Source organism: Mustela lutreola, chromosome 8 (genome assembly GCF_030435805.1).
Source record: "Mustela lutreola isolate mMusLut2 chromosome 8, mMusLut2.pri, whole genome shotgun sequence".
NCBI classification, from domain to species: Eukaryota; Metazoa; Chordata; class Mammalia; order Carnivora; family Mustelidae; genus Mustela; species Mustela lutreola.
Genome location: NC_081297.1, coordinates 116,814,496 through 116,827,217, shown reverse-complemented (window position 1 = coordinate 116,827,217; position 12,722 = coordinate 116,814,496). Strand labels below are relative to the sequence as shown.

General features: G+C 33.1%; 1 long non-coding RNA gene across 1 annotated transcript in view; it reads right to left on the bottom strand.

Moving 5' to 3' along the window:
- LOC131839225 (uncharacterized) overlaps positions 1–12,722 on the bottom strand; it is an 85,100-nt gene that overhangs the window by 27,676 nt on the left and 44,702 nt on the right. The window contains exon 2 of the long non-coding RNA XR_009356871.1: positions 4,471–4,532. This is a non-coding gene — a long non-coding RNA (uncharacterized LOC131839225). The remainder of the gene's footprint in view (positions 1–4,470; positions 4,533–12,722) is intronic.

The following is a 12,722-nucleotide window of genomic DNA, read 5'->3' as shown; positions in this document are numbered from 1 at the left end:
AGGAAGGGAAGAAGGCTCCCACTGAACAGAGAGCCCAATGTGGGGCTCAATCCCAGGACCCTGAGATCATGACCTGAGCCAAAGGCAGAGGCTTTAACCCACTGAACCACCGAGGTGCCCCCAAAGTATTACACTTTCTAAACAGGCCTTAGATAGAGTCCGACATCATCTCTGCTCTTTCTGAAGTCACCATTTCAATACTGTTCTCATGTTCAGTAGTTTTCTTTTCTGAAAAGTAGTATTCTTAGTGTCTCTAAATTTGGTTGGAAAAACCTAGTTTTCCCCCTTATGAGTGTAAAAACCTGGAACTATAGTTCTGAAAGCTTTTGTCTTTTTGATTCGTTATTAGTTTGTTTTGTTTTGGGGAGATTAATGGCACCCACATATACAGGTATATCAATCACATCTCCAATAGTTGGATTATTTTCTCTATACTTCATAACACACATATTTTTGGGAGAAATGACTCAGTGTCTTCAATTTTCTCAAAGAAGTGAGGCTGTTTTTCAACTAGAGGAGATATGAGGAGTATGACTCTATGACGGAAAAATAGATAAATAAAATGCTGTTAAAGTATTTGTTGATACTTGCACCATGGACAATTTTAAGTTACTAATATGTTGTTACTGAACACAGAGTTGGGACAAAAATCTCTGTCAAAGGAAAATATATATTGGCTCCAGCACACCACTGTGAGACATAAAATATACAGATATTCTGTTGTCCAACTTCATTATGTCTCCCTACTGATTAATTAGAACTCATTTCCAGCATAGGCAGCCATCCTTAAATATGAAAGTAGATGATAAGTTTCAAGTTTATAAATCATATATTTGATTGTTATTTTTTTCTTACTTATTCTGAGACACTTTGTTCCAAGGAATGCTTTTTAAAAGGCAAATTACTGCAATCAACATGCTTAAACCTACAAAAATTGAATCACTTTGAATACTTCCAAATTTATCATATGGTTATGTGATATCACCTACTGCTCAGAACCTGATTGTAACTCTTGTAAAACATCTGTTTTGATCTGAATCTACTAAATTTGTTGATATCAGAAGTCTGTTGACACCATTTTTAAAATTTCGTTTTTACTATATGATTGTTTATCAATAAATTAAGTGATCAGTTTGCATTTACATGATAAGTAGTAAAAAGATTCTAGTAGACACTCTAGGAAGAGTAGGTTCAACATCAGATGCTGATCATTGAACAGATAAACTGACAGATTACACATCTTAGGCTGTTTTTCAGATTTCTTTTTATTTTTTTATCTACAATACCATTCTCTCCCACTCCCCCATCAAATTCTCCACTAATTCTCATTGTTTCCTAAAATTTTTGTTGAGCATACACTTGATGTGACTATATGTATGTGTCTTCCTTTCATGTTTATAGAGCTTGAAATAGTTCCATTTCTCTTTCAAAGGCAAATTCTTGGTTTTTCAAGGCACGAGGATATAATTTCTGCATAACATGAAAACTTTTAAAGATTATAAGGTAGCAAAAAATGGATGTAAAATATAGATGACCTAGATATTATCTGTTCTAAACAATGGTAATGATAGGAAATCACTTTAAATTGGTCAATGACTGTTAGAGTTTTGTTGTGATTGCAGCTCAATTACGGTGTATGATAGTGGTCTTCTGAATTACTTAGAAGGAGTTTTTTCTAATAAAGACAATTTAATGTTCACATTATAAATTCCATGTAAACAACAAAAAAGTTGGAATGTAGGTGGCAATATATAATATTTCTATAAAAAAACAGTACATTTTGTTAGAAAATAGTTTATTGTGCTTCTAAATGCAAATAAAAATCAATCATATTAGATATTAACAATGTGTACTAATTTTGAAATATTTCTTATATGGCAGATACTGTTTTGTGTGTGTGTGTGTATATATATATTCATTTGATCCCTGAATGAAATCCCAAATTAAGACCTACCTTCAGATGAAGAAACTGAGGCACACAGCAATTAAAACACTAATAGTAAATGACAAAACAGAGATTCAGTGTTGCTCTGAGATTCAGTGTTGCTCTGAGCTAGGATTCTTTTTTTTTTTTTTTTTAAGTTTTTATTTATTTATTTGACAGAGAGATCACAAGTAGGCAAAGAGGCAGGCAGAGAGAGAGGAAGGGAAGCAGGCTCCCTGCTGAGCAGAGAGCCCAATGTGGGACTTGATCCCAGGACCTTGGGATCATGACCTGAGCCAAAGGCAGAGGCTTTAACCCACTGAGTCACCCAGGCGCCCCAACTCTGAGCTAGGATTCTTAAAAGTAACAACATCCTGCATCTTTGCTTCTACTATTAAAATATCAGGAGGGTGCTGAAAGACATGATGTGCTAAGAATTAAATGTATTTTATAAATGGTTCCACTCAGAAATTTTCCTTATACTTCACGTCTTTAAAAAATTTTCTCCTTTAGTTCTATGCATTTGTGCTTGTCCATTGTTTTCTAGAACCATCTTTTCCAAAGAGATAAGGTTAGATTTTAGAGGAATTAAGAATTTTTCACAAGGCTCATGAAATTACACATAAGTCTTATGAATTAATGTAAAAACATCATTTAATTTGTTTTAAGTTGAGAATTACTGTGCTATTATCATTTCTTTCAATTAATGTATGTCCATTATATAAGATATATATCTATTATAATATATCACAGTATATTATCTTACAGTATGATAATATGTATAGTTTTATTTCACATTGTAATATATAATACTGTTACTGCTTCTGCATTAATTCATATCCGTATTACTTCTTCATTGATTGGTACAGAACAATCATTACAGTAGTTTACTATCTGGCTATCCTGGTTACAATTCCCAACTTAAACTTTTACAATTCATACTCTTAGTGGTCACCAGATCATTCTTGGATGCAAAACTCTTTTACATATATAATAGTACCTGGATTTTCAGCTGGAAAGCCATTTTTTCTCTATTCACTCCATATAATTGAAGTGCTGAAGATCTCACCTGAACTAACCCAATTACAGAACATTTTATCTCCTGGCCTTGAGTATATATATACCCCATGGCAGGGCACATCTCTATCTCATTGGGTATTAATTTGTTAACAAATACAAAAACATATAACTTAATGTACAGCAAGCCTATGTAGTACTAGAGATACAGACAGCACAACAACAAACAGCGAAGTGGTGAAGGGAAGCTGGGCCTGATGATCCCACTTCAGTCATGACTAAAGCCGGATGTCTGCGTATCCGTTCCACATATCTAAGCCACAAACATGTTGTCATCTAATAAATATTAACATACATATATACTACACTTCAATCCACAGTTTAAAATTGTATATCATACATATATATCTTATGATTTTGTTATTGTTACGATTTATATAAACTAGAGTTGACTTTTTCTATTTGTCACAAGTAAAAAATCCCTAATGAAATACATCCATTACTATTAAGATACTAATTTTCTATGAATTTGGCAATCAGTTCAACTTCATTTTACTAAATTTTCAAGCATTTATTTTTAATTCCTTTTTAATTCTCTCTCTCCCTTTTTAAACTTCTCTCATTTTCCTTATTCCTCTAATTACACAAGTGATGCTTTAATTCTGGGTAAAATTAAAAAATACAGAAGTGTAAAATAATATCACCTTAATCCCACAATTTATAAATAAAAATTGCTAAATCTTAACTCCATATTAGTCAATATTTTTCTACTACATAGAGTAGTATGTATATTAAGATACATTTTTAAAATGGTATATATTCCATATAAATATGATCTGTATACTTCATTTGATTAATACCATAAATATAATTCTATATTTATAAATATACACCTCAAACATTGTCTAATGGTTACACAGTGTGCTCTCATTTGGATAGAACAGTTTGTTTAATAATTTCCTTGTGTTACCCATGTGGGTTGTTTCCAGGTGTTTACTATTATAATTAATACTACATTATACACTGATAAATAAAAATATGTTTCTCTGCTTCTTAGATTGTTTTCTGTTTGTTTGTTTTTTTAGATTTTATTTATTTGAAAGAGAGAGAAAGCGAGAGAGCACAGGTGGAAGAAGAGGCAGAGGGACACGGAGAAGCAGACTTCCTGCTGAGCAGGGAGCCCGATGAGGGACTTGACCCCAGAACCCTGGGATCATGCCCTGAGCCACAGGCAGACACTTAACGACTGAGCCACCCTGGTGTCCCTAGATTGTTTTTGAGAAGTAAAATTTTAGAAGGTGAATTACTAAGTCAAAATTTATACACATTTCAGAGCCCTTTCTCTATTAGCAAGTGCCAATGGCCCAGAACCATCTATCCCCTTTCCTCAAAACTCTTGCATTCTTTTTTTTCCCCATGGAGTTGAGTTCAGACCATTTTGGGGTATCTGTCTCCTATCAGAATAGTCTTGAATAAAGTCTTTCTTACCTGTATATATATATATATATATATATATTTTTTTTTTTTACCTGTATATCTTTATCCAGTGCAGTTTTTCCTTGACAAATCCTATCCACATGGAAAACAGATTCTAGAAGAGAAGACAAAAAGAGCATGCATTTTAAAATATCAAAATGTATTGAAAGAACATATTGGTAAGAGCATTAATATTCACCATATTTCAACCTCCCCCCTTGTAAAATAGAAATGATAATACAGTATGGGATCTATTTCAAGCTATAAATAGAACATCAAATTGTAATGCTAATTGGCCTATATCAATCATTCAATATAGCTTTTGTTTTCAATATATACCGTTGGGAATGCCACAGGAATGTTTCTCAGCAATTTACACATTAACTTGTTCTTCACCTCTCCAACTTTAAGACAAGGTCCAACTTGATTCCAAACTCTGACTACACATCTGGACTAATTATAGTTCTATCCTTTGGTTGATCCTTCACAACACTTTCCTTCAAAGTTAGATGTCAGGTCAAATAAGCATCATGATTTTTATATTCCTGACTTTCTGAATATCTCACTATTCATGTATTGATAGTTTTCCTGTGTGGAAATATGAAAGGCTATCTATGGTTATCTTGCCAGCCCAAACTTCCATTAAAAGGAATAATTACCCAGCCTGACAAATTTTCTCCAATGCTCTTAATACAAAATCCTGAAATTAAATGTAGACTGTTGTTGAAAAAAACCCATGTTACTGAAATCATCAGCTAAATCCAGATGTGCAAGAAACCAAGTTGTGGCCAAGTTATACCAGAGCTTTGTAGGACATAATAATTTAGGAGCATGGACATAGAATCACAAATATTCAAAAATTCCCGAAATGATCTCCATTTTCCTTCCTTGTTCTTTTGTTTTTGAACACATATTTTGAAGTTCACCTTTTGATTCCACTTTCAAGGCTTTTACTTCCTGCTATAATTACGGGTTTCTTTTTAATAGCATTGTCCTGTGTAGATTTGTATCACACCCATAATGTATGAACATTTAATAATTTGACACAAGACAGTAAAGGGTATAGTATGTGCAGCATATTTTCCTATTTTATTATTTTCTATCTAGTTTGAGCTTTTTCTGTAGGCCATTACTGAAATGTGGAAGAATCCACCAGGGACAATTTACTATGCCATTATTATTTCTGTTTGTTAGAAGTTTCCTTGAGCATAATGTAGGGTACAGTAGAGTAATAGCTTTTAAAAGAAAAAAAAGGAGAATCCTCAATGAGTTTGAATATTTTCAGAAAATCTTTCATTTCAAACTCTTCTGCTTTCTTCAATTAGATTTGGTCCTTGAGGAAAAAAAAAAAAAAATTCTTTCTTGTAGTTTATAAAATCCATGCTTATATATGTGACATTAACATCTGGCTTACCTGAAGTAGTAATAAAATGCAATTGATTTATTTTCTTTTAATATGTAACCAGCTTTTATTCATAATGACGAAATTAAATGAACTATCATTTGCTAACAACTAAGGTCATTAAAACTATTATCAATATGGATACCTGAATTATATACTCCCTCCAATGCATTCTCCATACTGCTACTTAAGTGATGGCTCCAAAACACATGTCTAACATTTTGTTTTATTATTACAAATATTGAATCCCTACTATAAATAGGACAAAATCTTAACTTTTTAGTGTTGTGTACAGATTGCTTCAAGACCTACTGGTTTCTGCTCATCTTTCCTTCCTTAATGCAGGAGGCTTATAGGAGGATTGCATAAATCAATGTGGCTGGCAAATAATAAGAGATGCATACATCTAAATTCCCCTTCATTGTAGACACTAGCCAATCTACAGCCTGCGGCTGCATAGAGGAGGGGTCCTGGAAAGACTGCAGGGACCCTGAGGCTAAGCCAAAATATTCGGATGGGTCCATCCTTTTGGAGCTTCAGGATTCCTCACGACCATCCTGTATTGCTTCCTCTACCTCTCCTCCCAACCATATCCATGTATACCAACATCTTATTTTCCACAGTTACTTCTTCCATCTTGGGCAGTAACATAAACATATCATATTCTTTCGTGAAATTACTTCCACTCAAAGTACTCCTTCTTCTTTGGATTCCTTTGCAAATCTCTTATTCAGTCTTCAAAATCTCCCTCTGATTTCACAGTGTTCCCAAAGCCTTCCATCACATCTTTCTTGCACACTAGGATCCTTCTGTCACTGTACATTGAACTTTAGTCAATCATTTTTTTTCATATCATCCCACAATTGAATTATGTTCTAGGTTTATCTTTCTACCAACCTGGGAACAACTTGGGGACAGGATAATGTCATATATATATAGATATAGATATAGATATCTATATATATATATATACACACACACAACACATGTATATGTATATATATAATACTTATTCAATATACAGAAAAATATATATTCAATATATATTCTTTCTATATATTATATATAGGTATATTCTTCAGCACTTAATGTAGTATTTAGAAAAAGCTAAGCACATAAATCTAGTTGCTGAAGCTGAATTGAGAGGTGTCTTTTGTATGTGTAGTATTAGGTATAATTAGCTGAGCAACCAACAGTAAATGGGAAATTTCTGTTTAAAAACTGAGGGGTTGGAAGGATTGATGATGGTGAACTATTATGATTAACCAAATTTTCAATGAAAATAAAACAGAAAAGGTAGAATAATGATGACACTAAGTTAGGTGCCAATAGTGTATGCTCTTGTGAGTTAAAAATTTAGATAATTCACACATTTAGTTGATCAAAGTACCATGTTTTATTTTCCTAATTGCAATAACTACATTTAAGTAGCGATTTATCTTGGTACTTAAGTAAACCTTTATAGGGGAATGGCTAGTTTGGAAGACTGGCTGATTCATGTTCCAAAATCTGTTTAGATGGATTATGCAAAATAAAAATCAAGGAAAAGTTTAAAACTCTTATGACAAAACATTTCCAATTTTCCAATCTCAGACTAAGCATAGCTTTCTATTTAACACCTTTGCCCTTTGCTCAGTGTCAACCTATTTCTGGCAATCACTCATTCTGTTTTACTGAATTCTCTCCAAATATGAAATGCTTCCACACACTCTTTTCTTGTCATGCTATCACCTATGTTCTTCCTTCTCAATTTGTATAATTGAAAAGTATTCTTCCAATGCCCTACCCAAAACTCCCTTAAAGAATTTGAAAAGCAATGTATAAGCTCACATATTTTAAAGATAAAATTGTTCATTTGGTTCCAATAATTATAAAGGAATTATGTAGATTGACATATTAAACTGTTGCAACACGTCTTAAATGCAGGCAATGAATGCCAAATACTCTAACCACTTAACATCCATCACCCTTCATTTAAATATCCACGCAAATAACTTCTTGGACAATTTGAAATTTCAAATTGCCAGCTGAACTCATAGTTGTAGGTTTTGAATTTCCATTTTACTTTTCCAAAGAAATTTACCCTAATATATTTTTATGCTTTAAAATTAAAACTATGTACATTTAAATACAAACTATTTCTTGAGAGCATAAGTTCTTCATATGTTCATGTGTATGTATATTCTTTGCACAGTTGTACTCATATAGTCACTGTACAAGTAAACAGTTAAACAGTTAAACAGGCTATTTGGTTAACTTTTCCACATTTGCCAATTTAATTGTGGAAAGGGGAAGGGGTAAAGAACATTCTGCAAATGATTGCCCCTGTAATGAATCGCCACATGCTTTCCTTTGGCAATAACACTCAGCCTCATCTTGTGCAGTATGCTTTTGTACTCATGTATACACACAGACATACAAGCTCAATGCTCACTAGAACCAATGTCTTTAAAAAAAAAAATCACTCCCTTCTACAGTCTTCAGAGAATCCTACAAAGCCATATGTTCAAGTTATGCACTGTGATAAGAGGTGTGGAAAGATTGAGAAAGCATGCCAAAATGTTAAATAGTAATCAACTTAGTGATTCCATTTATGATTTTGTTTTGAATAAATCCAAATTTAAGGCATTTTATTGGTAAAACAGATATGTTTTACCAATACATGGTAAATTCTTCAACAATGAGTATTTTAAACAGCAGGTGCATTATCATTTTCCTAAGCAGCTAGGAAGTAATTTTTTTCACTTTAAAACTAAAAATCATCGGGGTGCCTGGTGGCTCAGTGGATAAAGCCTCTGTCTTCCGCTCAGGTCATGATCTCAGAATCCTGGGATGGAGCCCCACATCAGGCTCTCTGCTCAGCAAGAACCCTGTTTCCCCCTCCCTCTCTGCCTACTTGTGATCTCTCTCTCTGTGTCAAATAAATAAAATCTTTTAAAAAAAAAACCTTAAAATTATCTAAAAAATTCTAATACTGATGTCGAATACAGGAAAAAAAAGTATCAGGGAAGGTAGTAGAATAAAATTATACTTTAATCTTATTAATAAAATAGATAAATGATTTCTAAATAACTGTGGAATTAGATTCTACATGGGATGTGGGTATTGTCTTCTTTTTCTCCCTATGTATAACTTATTTTTTATGTACTTAAAAAAGTATAGGACTTTTAGAAATGGTACAAATTCTAATATTACATTTAAATATACTTTAATTTTCCTAAGTGGAAACAGACATGGTCTCTAATAACTTGAAAATAAGAAAAAATGAGGTTGGTCTTTGGCGAATATTATAAAGTCATTCCATAATTAATCATAGCCGAACTACATAAAATCACTTTAAACAACAAGAATGACACACAGAACATAGATACCTATGAGAACAAGAGTGAATAAAATAGTAACATCAATTAAAATATGTTAAGTACTGTTCCTGCTGGTACATATGAGTCAGAGGGAAAGAGAGACAAGCAGACTCCCCACTGAGCAGGGAGCCTGATGTGGGGCTTGATCCCAGGACCCTGAAATCACAACCTGAGCCAAAGGCAGCTGCTTAACTGACCGAGTCACCCAGGTGCCCTAGAAACATTATTTAAACTTTTAGTTTGGGTTATTTTCATCACTTCATTTTCCCATTAAATTATAATAGTGTCCTTAAATGAATCTCTGCATATTAAAAAATAAAATTAAACCAGCTAAATCAAATTCATATCTATTAAACTACTTTCCATATTTTAAGTATTTCTCACTGCTTGTCATTATTAACCAACCAAACAAAATCAGACCAATATGCACAGCCAGTTGCTAAATTAAAAATATGTGTAACTGTGAAACAGGTGACATATGACTTTTAAAACTGAAAATGCAAAAAGTTGATCAAAATAACCAGAGATCAACTTTTAGATGTTTGCTTCATATAGCAGAGAAAAGATTATTTTTCAGTGTTGTAAAATAAATGAAATTGTTGAATGTTTTGCTTTATTTCACAGCTAATTTTTTTTTCAGTAATAGAATTCACTTCATATCTATATCTCTCACCTCCTATTTCAACCTTAATAATGTGGCTTCTCCTCACTCTGGCAAGCTGCTATCTGGATGATTTACAGTAACCTTGTAATTGGTAAATCAATTTGCATCTTCTCTGTCTTTATCGCTCTTGACTTCTACACAGTATTTATCAGCACAGCCCTTGTCCTCTGTGACATTTTCCAGTCCAGGCATCTATAATGTTATAATTTTACAGTCCTACAATAAAAAACAAAACAAAACAAAAACAAAACAAAACAAAAAAAAAACCAGAATTTTCATTCCCAAGTATTTCTTCCTTTTTCTTTTTTCCTAGTGGAATCACAATCCAGGTTAGACAGCCTCAAAACACTAGAGACAGCATTTCCTATTCATGCCAAGTCTTATGGTGCATTACTGATAAGACTTGACTGAGATTTTATATACCCTAACTAAAATCTATGTCTTTCCTACTTAATGTCCACCAATTCCAATTAAAAATGGACTAAAATTCTTTACAGCGGCTTACAAACGTCTGTTCTACCTTGTTTCACTTCCTTTTACCTTTCTACCCCTTGCTACTTAGGCTGCAGTGTATAGAGGTTCTTTCTGTCCTTTGAAAGCACCAAGCTTCTGCATTTCTACTTCAATAAGGCTTTAGTAATGGTACCTTCTATCTGAAAAGCACTTTCCTTTTATTGTTGCACAACTGGCTGCTTATTAACTATCACATTCCATCTTCATTGTTATCTTCCTAGAGAACCTTTCCCTGACCAGTCAAATTTAAAACATAAGCTCCCTAAGAGTAGGAAAACTTTTTTTTTTTTTTTTAAATCTCTCTGTTACCAGGTGCTAGGATAGTGGATGACATGTACTTGGTATTAAATACTTTTTTTTTTAAAGATTTTATTTATTTATTTGACAGACAGAGATCACAGTAGGCAGAGATGAAGGCAGAGAGAGAGAGGAGGAAGCAGGCTCCCTGCTGAGCAGAGAGCCCGATGCGGGACTCGATCCCAGGACCCTGAGATCATGACCTGAGCCGAAGGCAGAGGCTTTAACCCACTGAGCCACCCAGGCACCCTTAAATACTTTTTTAAAACAGTGAACGAATATTCCAATATGAAGAAATATCTTCATTCACCCTTCCTCTCAACACATAGTAGCTCTGAGTATGGTTGCCTTTTCCCTGTGAACACTACCCAGACTGCATTCTTCCAGATATGGCCCATTTGATCATGGTCCTTCCATTGTCAACAATCTACATTGACTCTCCAATTCTCAAAGAATGAGGCTCAAACATGGCATTCCCTTAATAGACTCATGCTTGCATCTCTGGTGAAATGTACCTTGTAAATCCTCAGTCCTCTTCCCTGAAATCATGCTATCATATTCACTCCTCTTAATAGATGGAACTTGTATGTCTCATGAACATATCCTATATGTTTTGTCATCCATGGTTTTTATGTCTTTCTAAATTCAGACTATTTACAAACTCTCGCTGCTAAAATAATACATGTGCTAGTGAGCTTAGTTCAAATCCTATCTATTATATATCTAGCATATATTCAAATAGCCAAATAGAGAGTAATTACTTAAAATTTTATCTGCCCTTTTAAAATTATTTAATTTTTTTTTTTTTTTTTTTTTTTGAGAGAGAGTTGGAGGGGTGGGGCAAGGAAGAGGGACAGAGATTCTTAAGCAGGATACACACTTAGCATGAAGCCCAGTGTGGATCTCCATCTTATGACCCTGAGATCATGACCTGAGCTGAAACCAAGAGCAGAATGGTTAACCGACTGACCCACCTAAGTGCCCCAGCTTCTCTGTTTTAATTGTTCTCCTTAGGAAACAGAGCTGATTGAATTTGTCCACCTAAGTTCTCTGTACTTCAGTTATAATTATAACTCTCTTTTGAAAGTATTTCTATCTTTACTAGCTCTGAATATTAATTAATTAATGTTACTGAGATATAAGCTGCCCAAACACCACCGATTCATCAGTAATTCAGCATTTGTTATCCATAGGACAGTATCATTATGCTTATTTTGGGATCCATAAAATTCAATTGTAAAAATGAGTGAAGTAAAAGTATACTTCTATCCCAAAAATTTAAGGTATCACATCGCACACACAACAACTCGTTAGGTCTGATATAGAAACCTTGAAAGACTTTATTAGAAATACATACATGTAATTAATTATTTTAATTAAAAATTTTAATACAGTAATGCAAATTATGCAATCTTGAATAAATACATAGGTCATGCTTGGCAGTAATTCTAACAAAGGCTTTTTGTAATAATTCAGATCCTAGTGTAAAAATACTTCTTTTCTTAAAAAATTAATTCAATTTTTCTGGTTATTGTCAATTTGAGAATTTAGATGCTTTGGTTGGTTGCACTTTCAGGATGTGTCATTTCTTAAATGAGATTTAAAAGTTTTATATATTCAGAGAACTACAAAGCATTCAATATTTAATTTCCTTATCTCATCATTCTGAAATGTATTACCTGATGTCACATCTCTAACCAGTCACAGCAAAATGTGGCAAAGCAAGCACTGTTTAATGGTTCCATTTACAACAAGATTTTTCTATCTATTCCATTTATCTGTAATTTCATATGCCAAATGTCTTCTTTAGAATAAATTAGGTATTGAGCAAATGATCAGACATCTTAAAATGTGCACTCTATTTTAAACTACTCTGAAGTCTTTTAGGGCAATATTTCTTTAAATATTATAAAATAAAAATGTTACTAAGAGAGTGTTCTTTCAGAACACTATCTATGAAGGTTTTCTCTAATTGGAAAATACAGGTTGTGACACTAAGTCTTCTTCATTTGCTATCCTTAAACAGAAAATGTGTCTTAGTTCAAAGGTAAAGCCTAATAAAAGTAA